The sequence below is a fragment of the Anticarsia gemmatalis genome, chromosome 18 (assembly GCF_050436995.1).
Source record: "Anticarsia gemmatalis isolate Benzon Research Colony breed Stoneville strain chromosome 18, ilAntGemm2 primary, whole genome shotgun sequence".
NCBI classification, from domain to species: Eukaryota; Metazoa; Arthropoda; class Insecta; order Lepidoptera; family Erebidae; genus Anticarsia; species Anticarsia gemmatalis.
The window spans coordinates 3,296,675-3,312,236 of record NC_134762.1 but is presented as its reverse complement, the minus strand read 5'-3'; the positions used below and the strand labels follow the sequence as shown (position 1 = coordinate 3,312,236).

At 32.5% G+C, this 15,562-nt stretch overlaps 1 protein-coding gene and 1 non-coding gene across 5 annotated transcripts in view; one reads left to right on the top strand and one right to left on the bottom strand.

Moving 5' to 3' along the window:
- Positions 1-15,562, top strand: part of LOC142980546 (uncharacterized) — a 129,675-nt gene that overhangs the window by 95,675 nt on the left and 18,438 nt on the right. For all 4 annotated transcript variants that reach the window (XM_076125985.1, XM_076125988.1, XM_076125986.1 and 1 more), the window contains one exon: positions 6,588-6,637. The gene's annotated coding sequence lies outside the window, so the exon portion shown is untranslated. The remainder of the gene's footprint in view (positions 1-6,587; positions 6,638-15,562) is intronic.
- TRNAF-GAA (transfer RNA phenylalanine (anticodon GAA)) lies at positions 14,944-15,016 on the bottom strand. Its single transcript has one exon. It is a non-coding gene; the product is annotated as a tRNA-Phe (tRNA).

The window sequence follows — 15,562 nt, the reverse complement described above, 5'->3', positions numbered from 1 at the left end:
TCCCGATTTTATGAGTCTATTAAATCGACTGCATTGTCACATAAACCTCAATGGACTAGAATCATTGATAAATAATTATAATCGATCTTAATCTTAATTTATTCAACATTTGATACCGGGATTTGGTTTAAAATGTCGTAAAATGGTAATCGAAACTGTATCAAGTCTGTGGGTAATTTGAAGCAATCTGACTTTGTATTTGGTTTACGATCAATAAATACCTATGCGCTTAAATAGCATTAAATTGTAATATTGAAATAATTTGAGCCTATAACTTCATACTTTTAATATTTATTAATTGCTCGTGATTACCTGCGGAAAATAAACCAAATCGGAATAACCCTATTGACGTGAATTGGTAAAAACCAACCAACATATTTTCACATTTATAAATTAATACTAGCTGAGCCGGCAAACGTTGTTTTGCCATATAAATTTGAAAAAAATTGTTTCACTTAGGGGTGTGAAAAATAGATGTTGACCGATTCTCAGGCTTACTCAATATACTCACCAAATTTCATGAGAATCGGTCAAGCCGTTTCGGTGGAGTATGGCAAAGAAAACTGTGGCGCGAGAATTTTATATAAGATTACCCTACCATTGTATGTAGTATTACGTTTATTGTATGTACTATACTACGTACGATTTGTACCGTCAAAATTTTACATAACATTCCAGATCTATTTAACTAGTTCATAACCGAATATGTAGTAATAAAAATCAAATAAAATTAATAGAAAAAGTCAATAAGTATAACATTTACTCATTTTAGGAGTCATAAAATTCTAAAATCTCTACAAAAGATAAATTACTATACCAAATAAAATTACTTACTTTTATATTTCTAGCATAGAACATCCAAATTAATATTTTAGTACTACTTTATGGTCATATATGGTTTCTGTAGAAAAGTTATGCGTCAAAATATAATTTATTATGCCGTAGGCGGGCGCGTGCCACACAGACGCCTTTTTTATTTTATGATACATTTGATTTAAGTCAATTACGTCATGTGTGTGATTTTGTGTAGTGTGTGCTATGGCGTGATTTGCGTTTAGTTAAAAAACGTGTATGTTAATTAGACGGACGATAATTGGTGCTTTCACCTTAGTATTTTAGCACCTTCATGTTTAAATTTTTTGGAATTATTTAATAATGGTTTACTTTTTAATACCTAGACTTTTAATTGTACTAATTTGGCATTCTATTCGATTTCAAAAAATATATGTGAATCTTATATCGTACAGTCGATGCATTTTAAATTAAGTACTTATTTATGTACTTAAGTTTCTACAAATTACGTTTTTTACTAAGTAAAACCGACTTTTTACGATTCGTATCGATAAACAAAATGATGAGATAATTGTTATTTTATCTGAATTCTAAGAGAGTTAAAATTTTAACTTACTGAATTACCATTCATTAGATTATCTTAAAGAAACTTAAATTGCCGCTAATTTGATCACAGTTCTAAGTTAAATAGCATAAATAATCAGTTATCTATGCCAAGGGTGCACTAGATAAGAGACCATGAAGGTTTTTATTAAATAACGTTATCGCACGCTATTTCTTTCACTTGCAATTATCCATACTAATATTATAAATGCGAAAGTAACTCTGTCTGTCTGTCTGTCTGTCTGTCTGCTACTCAATCACGCCTAAACTACTGAACCAATTTGCATGAAATTTGGTATGGAGATATTTTGATACCCGAGAAAGGACATAGGCTACTTTTTACCCCGGGAAAATGCGCATTTCCCGGGAAAATTCAGGTGGCGAACGAAGTTGCGAATAATAAATATATTATAATGACATTGAATTAACAAAATTCCGTTGTCATGGCAACTGTTTTAATGGCGGATATGCCTTAGCTCGACTTCGTTATATTAAGAGATATAAATAATTTTGAGAATATTTTTCGTAAAAAAAAGCATATTTTAAGTACATCATCACACTACGACTACTAGGAGCAGAGTAACAGATAATTCTGACCCATTCTCTCTTATGTGACGCAAGCGAAGTTGCGCGGGTCAGCTAGTAGGATATATTTTTGCAAAGTGGCCTAACATAAGCTGGTCTTGTAATCGTAAATTGTTTCGCACTGAAAAATATTGATATGAATCTACAGATATTCTAATATTATAATCGATGCGAAAGTGTGTTTCTATTACACTTTTATGACTAAGCCGCTAACAAGATTCTAAGTTAGTAAGGAGATGTATTATACAAAAAATCTGAAGGATGTATCCTTCAGTTACAACAGGCGTCATTTTATAAGATAAAATATCTTTAAGCCTATATCTTAATTACCGTACACTGAACATTTCAATTAATAATAGTAAGATCGTGTCATTGACATAACTCTTTGAGACTGATCGTATCGACATATCACATCGAAAATGACCATTATAAACTGACATCTCAAGTCGCGAATTGTAATTGAAACTTCATATAATTCACTTCGTTAGACAGGTCTTCGAAACTGGTCCTTACGTATGTAGGCCAAAGATTTTAAGATTACAAAAGACATTATGAGACATTGAATTATATCATACCTTAAGTATACAGGCCTAAGTCAAATTTTCTCAAAATTGTAATTTTAATTGAATGTCTTGAAAATAGGTCAGGTGTATAGTACTTGTAACCGGCGGTCCTGTATGACAAGATGTATGGATGTGAATGAGGGAAGGGTAGTTTGTAAGGAGAGAACCAAGTGGTATTTTTTGGTCTCTGCCTAGCCCTATGGGAAAAAGCGTGATTTAAGTTATATGCTACCCCTATGGGAAAAAAGCATGACTTAAGTAATGTACATATGTAGAAAGAACGTTCGACATTATTAGTTATTTGAATTCAAATCAGTAGATAACAAAGAACAAATTCCAGATTAAACATTGTGCACTTCACTCCAAAAATAAGCCGGGATAGTAGATACCAAAATTCAGAATCTTTGAATAAAAGCTGATTTCTCCGAAAAAACACTTTTTCGTATTATACCTTTATATTATTGGGAGTGCAATATGTATTTTGAGGTGACAAAATTGGTGACATTGATTTGTTGATCGTAAAACCGATAGAAGTTATTCCACTTCTATTATAAATCCTTTATAAGGAGTTTTATGGAACAAAAACTGTTTTATTAAATTACTTGCCTTATTGAGCGTTTTATGTCATACTCGGCCTAGTAATGATTTAGTTATTGACATATTTATGTCAAAGGATTATTGGCTTTACAATATTTCTATTAAAATATACTAACGACTGTACGACCGGCGCGGGTTCACTTAGGTGTTATTGGAGTGAAATAAAATGTATTTTCGAAAAACTAAGTATATTTGAAGCATTAGCATCTAACAACAAAATGAATTCAGCGGTTAAGCCGTGAATATGAAAGAGACAGACAGACAGTCTGTTGTACTTACTTTTATAAATAAACATACTTTACCGAAACTGAATAAAATTGAGCAAAGTTTTTTGTTTTTCTTTATTATGGCTTAGGTGATACATTAACGATCTTTGGAAGAACAAGAAGAAGCCTTAGTTTAGTGGAAGCTCAGTAAATAAATTATAATATACACAATTATTTAAGCGGTTTAAACAGTCGTCAATTTAAGTCAGGATTAAATGCATAATTAATATGAAGTTCTCGAGAATTTAGTGGAGACATAAAACCGTTTACGCGCTCCGATTATAATCGAGAACTCGCCACTATCGTTACGCAATCGAATGAAACTCGATACCGAAAGCTGGCTATACACAAGCGATTTGTATTGGAAGGATCAAGAAGTGATCTTACAAATGCTCAAAAAACTTTTTCTTTGACTGTATCATAACATAATAACTACAAAATTAACAAACTATTATGCACCAATCATTGTATGTATTTATCTTTGTATAATAATATAAAGTACCCACCCAATTCCTAAAATGACTTTTTAATTAGTCGGCTTAATTATTAATATTGTTATATTAACTGAAAAACAAAAGCCTGAGAAAATAACTGATTTATTTTTCGCATAACATACGATACTTTTAAAATTATTTCAGGTCTAACAAGGTACTAGGGAAAGATAACTAATGTCGTACACCATATTTCTTCCACAATAATTTGTATTCTATTCATGTTATACATTAATTTTATTGACTACTAGAAAAGCCTACAAGATACAAACTACATTTAAAATAACAACTTCCTATAATTATTTTTCCAGAAATAAATAATCGATATAAAATCGACCTCGTAATGCCTTTATATAGAATCGAGTAGAATCGGGTAATAAACGAGTGGCCGACGATTCCGAGTTCTATTTACCGGTGCTCTATCGCAATCTCGATTAATTAGTTTAATGTTGGTGATGAAAAAGTTCACTATTTCTAAATTGCCCGACTTGGTTAGTTTGTAGCGGTGACAGAAAAATTTCATACTTTTTCTTCAATATCAAAGTTATGAGTGGTATTAAAAAGAGTACGATATTCTTTTTGCTTCTACTTTTTTTAATATCGGAATCAAAAGAAACGAAAACTATGTGCCTGAAGCATTGATGTTCCGGATAAGGCAAATTTTCTGTACATGTTTTTAGTTCTAATTTTGATTTTAGTCTGCATATTTACTCAAAAAATAGTAGACTATTTGAACGTTGCAGAATCGTCTCGATCGTTCCAACGCAATTAGAAAAGTGGGTAGCAGTTTCATATTAAAATGCAGCTCAAATAAAATTTGCAAATCTGAACGCAGGAATTTGATAACTTTATTAAATGCAACATAACGACAAACGATTCTTGGATGTATCGACAATTTTTGCTGGCAAAAATATCGCATATAATTTTAACTCTTTGAAGCCTTTTTCTGCTGACGCTACACAAGCTATTAACGGACAGTATGTAGGTTATACCCTTACTGACTAGAGGATACTGACGGATATTGCACAAGGATTCAAATGAGATGTAATGTGTGACAGTTTTTAGAGCCGACTCGCCACCGGTCTAGGAATGTGAACAAAACTATGTTAAGTAGACACCGGGTGGACTTACTGATGAACTTAGCTGGAGTTTTTGCAGTAGCCTTTCTGGATAATGTTGACTGTTGTTTTTACGAGTACTGAGGTTTATTTAGCTTCTGCTTGTGGCGGATTTAAAGAGTTGAGGAGCTTAGGTTTTCTTTAACCATATCATCTGTAGCGCGGTTCTCAACAGTCGGTACTGTCGAGTGGGTACCAAAAGTTTGACATTCAAAATGTACAGCCAAAATAGTTCCTATGAGGCATTGATCAGATTTTCATACAACATTTCTTGATAGCTAGCTGGTTGGTAGTTGATATGGTAGAGAATGGAGCTACTGGTTTCTTTATATTCATAATGGCAAATTAACTGCTAAGCAGCGTTTAAACTTTAAAAATTCTGAATGTCTTACTAAAATTTTCATTATAACATTGTATGTCGGGTTTAGGTGTTAAAATTGAGCGTTGTGTTTAACCAAAAAGGATAAAAAAGTTGCGAATTTATTAGCATTAAAAACCCACGTATTTATAACATAAAATATGATACGGTTACAATGTAAAGGGTTGAGATTATTGTCATTAAATTAACTTGACTCGTGATAAAGTTTGAGGCGAATGGAAACACGTTTTACATACATAATAATAATATCACGCCAGTAATACCCGAAGTTGTAGGCAGAGGCGGTAGAGGGGTATGAAATACACCCATGTTTCGCTATTAACAATGTTAGTCTGATATAATAAGGGACGAGCCCATTGCCATGTTTTATACCTATTGAAAACATCTTACAGTTTATAAAAATAAAATCTTTGATGACGTTTATGCCGATGTTTTAGTCGCCCAGATACGCCTTTGCATCGCATCGCTTTCGCCACTACCTATAATATATGACTCACCTGGCTCTTAAGCCCTTTTTGACATTTGTTTCCAAAAATGTAAGGTCCATCTGGTCACGATTAGGACATATACATTTAAAGATCTTAACTTAAAATGTTGCAATCCAATCAACACTAATTGATTTTAGCGTTTGATTGGAAAATCTTTTATTTATCACCGTTTCCTTTCGATCGGTGAACGGCGATATAGTTTATTTAATTTATTTTATGGAGGTCAAGGATTTATGTATATTTCTATATAAAATACGATGGCTTTAATATTTGTTGTTGAGGTAGGTCTTGACGCAACGTTTTATCTTGTTTTAGGGTTCCGTACCCAAAGGGTAAAAACGAGATCCTATTAGTTGGACTTCGCTGTTTATTACTTATTGTTCAAAACATAAAATGGTCAGAAAATGGATTGTTATCCACTCACTAAAACTACAAGACGTGATTGATACAAGGCATGATAACACGCATAAAATATCAAATCGCAAATCGTTGAATTCTATCGAATTACTAGCAATCCTTCAATTCTGGATGACATATAGTTGTACTCGTAGATTATGTCGCTTTCTATTGGTACATTAATATCAAAATCAGACTAGTAGTTTCTGAGATAAGCGCGTTAAAAAACAAAGGCACTCTATTTTGTCACCAGACTAAGAAGTTTATGAATTACTTTTTATAATAACGAATCTTTTTTATTGTTTGCAGATTATTCTTGACAAGCAGCAAAATGTCATCGTGACACCTAGAACATCAAGGTAAGTACTGTTTAATAAAGAAATAACTATCTTTAAAACATTTTGAAGAGGAATATTTTTCATCAAAAGGAAATTGCAACGATATGAACGAGTGATGTTTAATTAATGATGCGAGGTGGTTACTGTTACAATCATATTAAATATAAATTAAGCAGTTTTTCAGAACCTGTTTATTGAAAGAAACTTATTGAACCGTGTATTCATTTGTGATCCTTGAAGCCCAAGAGATTTTATTACAAGTTCATACATACAATAATGCGAAAAGACTTTTTCCCCGACCTAATATGATATGTCAAGATGTTATTATATATCCCATAGTTAAAAGCCAGCTTAACAGACGTGTTACCTTCACAGCTTCTAAATATATCATTATGTCAACCAAGTTACTTTACATTCGGCCTTCGATATTCATAGATTAAAGTCACAGATACTGTCTCCGTTAAATTTAAACCAACAGATAGACATGTAGATAATCGTTACTCATTATTATAATTTTAGCTTTGCATGTATAATTAGGTATTTGTAATAGGTTTATGTAATCGGTGTGTTGCAATTGGTGATCGCTTTTTACTGAGCAACTTTTAGAGTACTTTCGTAGATGTATTGTCTCCAATGCTAAAAAGGTGAAATCCTTAAACGATGATAGACAACTTAAGACATTTTAATACTATGGTCATACCAACGATAGGAAATCATGATAAAGAAAATAATTGGAAGGTACGGCCACTACGGACAAGGCAACATAAAAAAACGTTTTTCTTCTTGACGTAAAAATTCTCAAATATAATTTGTGTTGTTTTATAAAGACCATAAGCAATATCGAACTGTCTTAATGGAATTGAGTCATCAAAACGGACGATAGTTCAATCCTCAAAATTATTACAAGTAGGTACCTTTAATCAATCTTCATATTTCAAAATGTACAAACATACATAAAATCATGCATTCTTCCCGTAGGGGTAGGTAGAGAGCAGAGAACGCCACTTGGTACGATCGGTACAAACTTCCTTTGCTTCATTCAAATTTCAAAATGTAGCAAAAGGTTACTTTGTAATGCATGTTGTCTCCAAATAAATACATTTATTTATGACTAATTTGCTTTTCTTCTTATTGTGTTAAAAAGGTCCTGTTGGTTTTGCGTCTTAAAAATAACAAGTTAAAAAACATATAAATTGTATAAAAACTTGCATTCAGATAATTTAGATGGGTTCAGCAACATTTTATTGACAAAGGTTCGATAAAGATTTAGTTTGCTTCAAAAGCACTAAATTAAATATTGTATTACCTATATTTATATTTTACCTTCGAACGAGAGGGTTATTCAAATTAATATATTGAGTAAGAAAATATAATAATTTATTTTAATCACAGGAGGGAACAATCAAATTTTAGCATAAGTTTTGAATTGAACCATAAGAAAGAACTTACTTTAAAATAATCATATTTTATGTTACGAAAAAGGATTTTTTATTCTATTTAAAAACATATTTAAAAGTTGTCTCAATAAACAATTCTTGCGCAACTAAAAATATACTAAGTATTACTAAGTTCGCATCATAAGGAGTTAGAGACACACGAGCATTTTGTCTTCACAAATAAAGCAGCATTAGTCAGCTGTACAAGCAGCAAATACTAAAAAAATATCTCTACAGCACGACAAAAGACCTCCAAATTAAATCACCATTTACAACAGTAAAACTCCCGTTAATCTGCCCACTGTAACAAAACAAAAAACATTCAGACAAAGGGTTATGACTTACGTATCTAGATCAAGCTGCACAGTGGGCGAACACACGAGTCGTGGACAAAAAAATGTTTATTTATATAAACAGTGGTCAAGTGCAACGCGCTGCGGGTTGGGGCAGGGCATGAACAAAAACTGGACCGACGGCACACTGGGCTAGATACAGCGTGTGGTTTTGTTGTTCAATGAGTTGTAATATATTTTGATTAAGATATAAAAATGTTTGATGATGCTACATTTTGATTTAGTATTGCTGAATTATAACGTGCAGTAAAATTTTAACGTAGTCGTCTAGATTAAGTTAATTTGTTAAAATAATACAAGTCGTATATATGTATATAAAATAATATATTCGGTACAGTTAGGTTGCTTCTTCAAAGATGTCGTCGAAATTAAGTTTAGTTGTTAAAAAATCTATCAAACGCTATAAGAAAGAGTGTAGCTCAAGTTAGAAATTAATAAAGAATTTACTAGTAACAGACTCAAACGGGTCACTTGGGTCAAGTTTTATATGTAACTACCGATGTACACAGTTTTACGATGCAATAAATTATGTCTAATTGCAAATTATTTACGAGTCTTGAGAGGTTATCGATTATTTAACTAGCAGTAGCACGATTTTCTACAATTGGAACCATCGAGTATCGAGAGTTTGACATTAAAATTTACTGCCAAAATAGTTTCCACGACGCCCGCTAGAGGTGCTCAACCATCGTCATAAAAAATGTTTCGTTAGCTTGCCGACTTGTCGGTAAAGCATAGTGAACATAGTCAAGAAAATATTGAGAAAATTATGTACCCAATTTACTCTATAACTTTAATTCAACTTTACCTAACTCGATAGTGTCGAAATAAACAAAAGAAAACACCCTATACCCAACTGATTGAGAGGTCGTCACATCACGTGAACTGCTCAGGCCCGCAAATTACATGCCACGTTATTATACCCCGACTTCGCTTAACTCAACTCTTTCATCTTTTGCGCTAAATTGGCACACAGATTGACTTTTTGCTGCCTATATCTGGATTCTCAAGGATTTTTGTAAACGGTGGGTTTTTTTCTAGTGTTGTTATGTATGGATACATTGGGGTCAGTTTTAGCATTATGAATAGTGTTTAATAAATCTATACTTAATATTATAAAGCTGGAGAGTTTGTTTGTTTGTTTGAACGCGCTAATCTCGGGAACTACTGGTCCGATTTGAAAAATTATTCCAGTGTTAGATAGGGCTATATATCATCACGCTACGACCAATAGGAGCAGAGTACCAGTAAAAAATGTTACAAAAACGGGGAAAATTGTGATTCTCTTGGGTGACGCAATTAGGTATAAAGGTTTAGTAGACCTCAACCAACACTTGGATAGATGAATGTACTTGATGCATAAAAACTTTTCTAATTCTGAGAGGAGGCTCTTGCCCTGCAATGGGGGCATGGATTTTTTTTTGTTTTACAGGCTTAAACAATAATCAGTTTTTTTTAGTTAGTCGGATAAAAAATCTTTTTGCGAGTTGAGGACAAGGAAGTAATATCTTAATTTGAAGAGCTTAGATTTTTGCAGTTTACATTGTTTTTTAACTCAATATGTTTTCCTTCACGTAACCTCCAAAAAATAACTATTATAATACACATAAAATATAAATAACGTAGAAATGTTATAAGTAAGCCTTGGCTTTAATCCGAATACTTAAGTCGAAGAGATAACTTAAAACTATTAAATATAATAAATAAATATAAAATGACTTTTAAGTTATTGCAGATACAACGGTCATTAATCTCACGAGTTAAATTCTTTACTTCACTAAAGTATCTAGTACAATGCGCATTACTTTTAAACTACAGTTAGCAGTAACTAGCGGTATGAATCAATGAACGCAATTATATAAATACTCTTAGATGCCGCGTTAATTAGTGATTAATTGCATTGCTTAACTAGTTTATTGTGAACACTACCTTTAATGAAGGTTTTGTAATTTAACTTTGTAGAAAATTTTGTTTTATTTTGCATTGAATTAAACTAAACGTAAACTTTTCCTCTGATTAAAAAAATAAAATAAAAAGTTTTAAAATAATTACATCATTGTCTAGACCCTTTAAATTATTTCTTAATTGGGCAGTACCTAGTAGTAGGTAAGATGGTTATCACTCCGGTACTTCTGCGCTGTGGTTTTTATGGTTCAACACCCATAATGTACGTATAAGTGTTCGATTAGGTAACATGACAATCTGCTACAACTTTGACACTTGGTTGACCACTAACCATACGACAAACAAACAATCTGGTCCTTGAGTCTATTGTTTGTATATTTACTACAACTATTGTACTCTTAACTCTTTCTTTTACATAGTGCAAGAATTCGTGCAAAAATTTTGTAGAACAAGCTACATAGTCCAACTTCATCTTAATAAAATATCCTCTACAATATAACCGCAACAACAATATCTCATTAAAGAAACGTTTAAAAGAATTAAGTTTACAACTGTCAGCTGCTCCACCGGTATATCTTGAAGATAATTGATCTAGTTATCAACACCTGCCGTTGATCTAGGACAGGAACCTGTCAATGTGACATGTAGATTTTAATTTATATGCTATCTCGCTTCCGCCTACGGACTTATTTGAGATAACGATAGTTATTTGCGCGATGTGTAAGAAAATTGTTTCCTTAAAAGGTCGAAGTCTGGTTAACAGATGTTTAATTATTGTGATCAGTACCCCGATTCTGTGCCACTATCGACTACCGACAACCGGCTAGCTATCGAAATTTTGACATTTAGAATGTACTGCCAAAATGTTTCCTACAACACCCGTCAGAGGCGCTGATCAGATTTTCATACAAAATTTCTCGATGACAGTTCGGTTGTCGGTAGTCGATAGTAGCAGAGAATCGAGGCACAGGATGCCGTATTGTGTATCTCAGCTGACGACAAGTGTAGATCAATATGATACCTGGCATGCTTTAAAGTCGTTTTCAGTATTTCTCTTATAATATACTAGCTGACCCGCGCAACTTCGCTTGCGTCACATAGGAGAGAATGGGTCATAATTTTCCCCGTTTTTGTAACATTTTTTACTGGTAGGTACTCTGCTCTTATTGGTCGTAGCGTGATGATATATAGCCTATAGTCTTCCTCGATAAATGGGCTATCTAAAATTGAAATAATTTTTCAAATCGGACCAGTAGTTCCTGAGATTAGCGCGTTCAAACAAACAAACAAACTCTTCAGCTTTATAATATTAGTATAGATAACCGGCACTTAGCCAGCGTGGACTCAGAAATTTGGGAGGAGACCTTTGCCCAGCAGTTGGGAAAGTAAGTACAGCGTAGCGGCTATCAAATAGCTTTCAACTGCGATATTATTATACTACAGCCCTCCGAAATGCTTCGAATTTTTTGGTACCTACTTATATACAAATTTACTACGGTTGTGATAAATATTGCAAGATTGTTGAAGATAAAAGATTTCCCTTGTCTTCAAAAATTTTATATGTATTTGAATTTTGTCAACGAAAAGATTCCTTTATTTTACAAAATATTTGCTTTTTAAATCACATTAAGATCTCCAATATCCTAAAATACCTAATTATGAAATAATTGTAAAACACGTTTATTAACATTATTAAGTCCTAAAGTCATTAGACTGAAATTATATTGAACTAACCACTTAGTTTGAGGGTGTGCAATAAAAAATAAACCATAATTTATCAGGTATTAAAGTTTTAAGTAATAAAACCCTGTTTTTGTAAGCTAAGTTTAATTTGTAACGAGGACATTTTACGATGTTAAAAATAAAAATGGTGTGATTTTTATGTGTTATCGTAAATATTGATAAACAGGAGCATTTAATGAGTCAATGTATGCATATAATAAATTAACTACCGCAGTGATATTCAGTTTATGCCGTGGTGTATTTAATTATGATCATATAATACTATACTTTACTGAAAAATTAACGCTGGTTAGACCGGGATTCACCCCTTTTAAATGTCTTATTTATCCGACGGAAAAAAAAAATCTCGTCTGTTGTCATTTTAGTTAGCAGCCAGTTTATCTGTCACCTAAATATATACTGTGAAACTGACCCATAATAATATTATTACGAAAGTTTGTATACTCTTGCTCCGGAAAATCCTTTCACGTAGACATTGTCGCGGGAATACGCTAGTATACTATGTATCTATGCTTGAGTGTTAAATCGCACTGATTCATATAAAACACGCGAGCAGTAATGTGGAAGTTTTTAGTAATATAAGTTTTTAATAGTTTTCCGTGTAGTTCTATATTTATGGCCTCTTATCATGAACAGTTAACAGTTCCTAGTAAAAGTAACTCTTGGTTACAATGATTTTCACAATATTACTTACACTACGGTGTAATTACGATAGTATTGTATATTGGTAGCAGTAGTATATTATTTCCCGAAGATAAATCAACTTAGTAATTAATAAAGCGATCTTTTACTAAAGTTTTCAGAGTATAAAATTAAGAATTGTAAGTCCGTCAGTCAGACAATACTATAACAATATAAATGTGAGTTTAAATAGAAGATCGAAAGAACAGTACTTCATTTATAAAAGCTAATTACGTCGTTTGACCACAGCTTCGCTTGGGTTTTATTTTTTTGCTGAAAATGGTAGCCAATATTTGTCATTATATAATAGGTACATTATTATATCACTCTATTAATAGTATTTTTTATAATCTTTCTTTCTAATATTAAGTTAAGACAAAGTAAGAAATCGGTTAAGCCATTTTCGCATTCAAAATAGCAAAAAGTTCTTTCTTCGCATTGTTAACATCAGTATAGAAACTTTTAAAGACACACTTAGCCCACACTTAAGTTAAAAATATCGCAAAAAAAAGCATAAACACCAACCATTTCCTTTGCAACGGAAGTGTAAATCTCCGTAGCACTACCCCTTAACTAGTGGTACTATTAGCGAACATGCTAACACAATTAAGAGTGGTTTATTATTATTGACAGCTCTCTACATTATCTGAAGGAAACACATGTCAGCCGAGCGCTGCGCCTTAAATTATACGGTGCGCGAACGCAAGCAATATTGCCGTTGTAAAATGTAGCGGCAGAAGGATTATTTTGTTTTATTTTGTTTTGATTTTCTTAGCTTGTATTATGTAATATTGTTAAGTGGTGTCTTTGATACTTAAAGTATTGCTTTTGTGACACATACATTAAACGAGTTTTTCTTGACATACAAATAGTAAAATTTGTTAGTGTTTTTCAATAATGTTAATGATGTTCAGGATAGAGCGAACTAGAGGGAAAATATTTGGAAGGCTAAACCTACTACCATATATGGGATTTATAGAATGAGAGAGAGAGAGAGAGAGAAAATGAAAACTTTTGTTTGCAAAATATTTAAAAAGGCCATTTCTGTCATACAATTAATCCGCCTAACGTTTTATTATTGACCTTCTGCGTTTCATCTGCATAGCGGCACTCCAATCGTTATAAATATACAGTAAGTTTGTGAAAATAATTACTGTCGATATAATATATTTCTAACTAACTCAAGTCAAGTTTAGTATAAACTTGAACCGAGGATTTTAATTCAATGACTTTTGAAGACCATTAGAGGATCTACCAATCCAAAATAATTTTATAAAAACGAAAGCTGTCGAACTGTTCTTTATACGCTTTTATGCTTTTTATAAGCTAAAAACAACTTATTTACCAATATTACTTAACTTTATGTTTATAAGACTAAGCTGCTGAACTGTTTTAAGAAAATTTTGGCTAGGAGATATTTTGAATGTTTTGAAATTTGAACTTAGACAAGGTAATAAAGAGAGAAAATAATTATAAAAGGATTTATAAATATCGAAAAACTAAAGTGAAAAAGAATAATAGTGTGTAATAGTTTAAAACACGGGAAATTCGTAATTTTCTTACCAATCTCAGCATACAAGTGGGGGCAAGATTTGCTATATTTAACTTGTAAATACACTAGTCGGTGTGTAAGGACCTCTCAAAGGATGTAGATAACCGTTATTACTTATAATTGCGTGTAGCGGTAATGTCAGCTGCTACACCTTCAATTTCCGATGCGTAATGATGCATAGGATTTATTTAACTAAATTAGATATGCCTTTTAGATGGTTATCTGGTTAAGGGGCTTATAACATGAAAAGCGGCAGTCCTTTGCACCAAAGACGCCTTGGCCGTTGATCTGTACCCATTAACGTGTGAAAAATGTTCAATAGTCAGTCATATATCTTCTATCATATAAAAGTGAATCGCAAAATTTGTTGCTAAGCGCAAATCTCGAGAATAGCAGAACCGATTTCGCTGATTCTTTTTTTATAATACCTATCCCTTGAAATACGGAAAAAAAAAAATAGGCGGACGAATTCCGCCGGGGCAGTTAGTTAGACATAATAATTAAAAAAATTAGTAACCTTAGACGCTGCTCCACTTGTTTGAAGATTTCATTACTTTTTAGAAGTAAGCAAGCAGCTCGATCGAGACTTGGCTATATTTTACAAAATGTTTTTGGTAAAATTGGGCATTTCATGGTCAAATAACATATTCAAAAAGTTGCCGAAACCCGGGATTGAACCGGGGACCTTTAGATCTTCAGTCTAACGCTCTCCCAACTGAGCTATTTCGGCTGTGTTTCATACACAAAAATGTATGTACTGTATTCTACTTATCATGCTTATCTACACTTCGAGTTATCAAATACCTATACTACGGTATCAGAATAAGACAAAATATTACTCTTTCTCGTGTCAATAAATAAAGTAACTAGCTTCTAAGCGTTCAAAATAAAAAAAAAATATTGCCTTCATTTTTCTTTTGTCCTTATCCAATCCTACGAGGAGTCACCACAGCATGATTCCGTCAAAAATATACTAATCACACGATTTGATTGACTTCTTTACAATATTTTTACGAATTTCTTGAGGGAAAACTGAAAAACAACTTTTTGTAAGCAGATTTAAAAACCGTTTCATAAAAGAACAATTCGGTATTCCCGATCAACATTACGTGTTAGACTATGAGGTCTGTGTATGTTCTTACAAAGACCACGTTATTATTATCCACTCTGCTTACCTATATATTTACATGACATCATGGTATAGGGTTGAAATTGATTCCATATCGTGCAGATTTTATCTTTACGACTCAATTTTATAGCCTCCATATAAATTCGG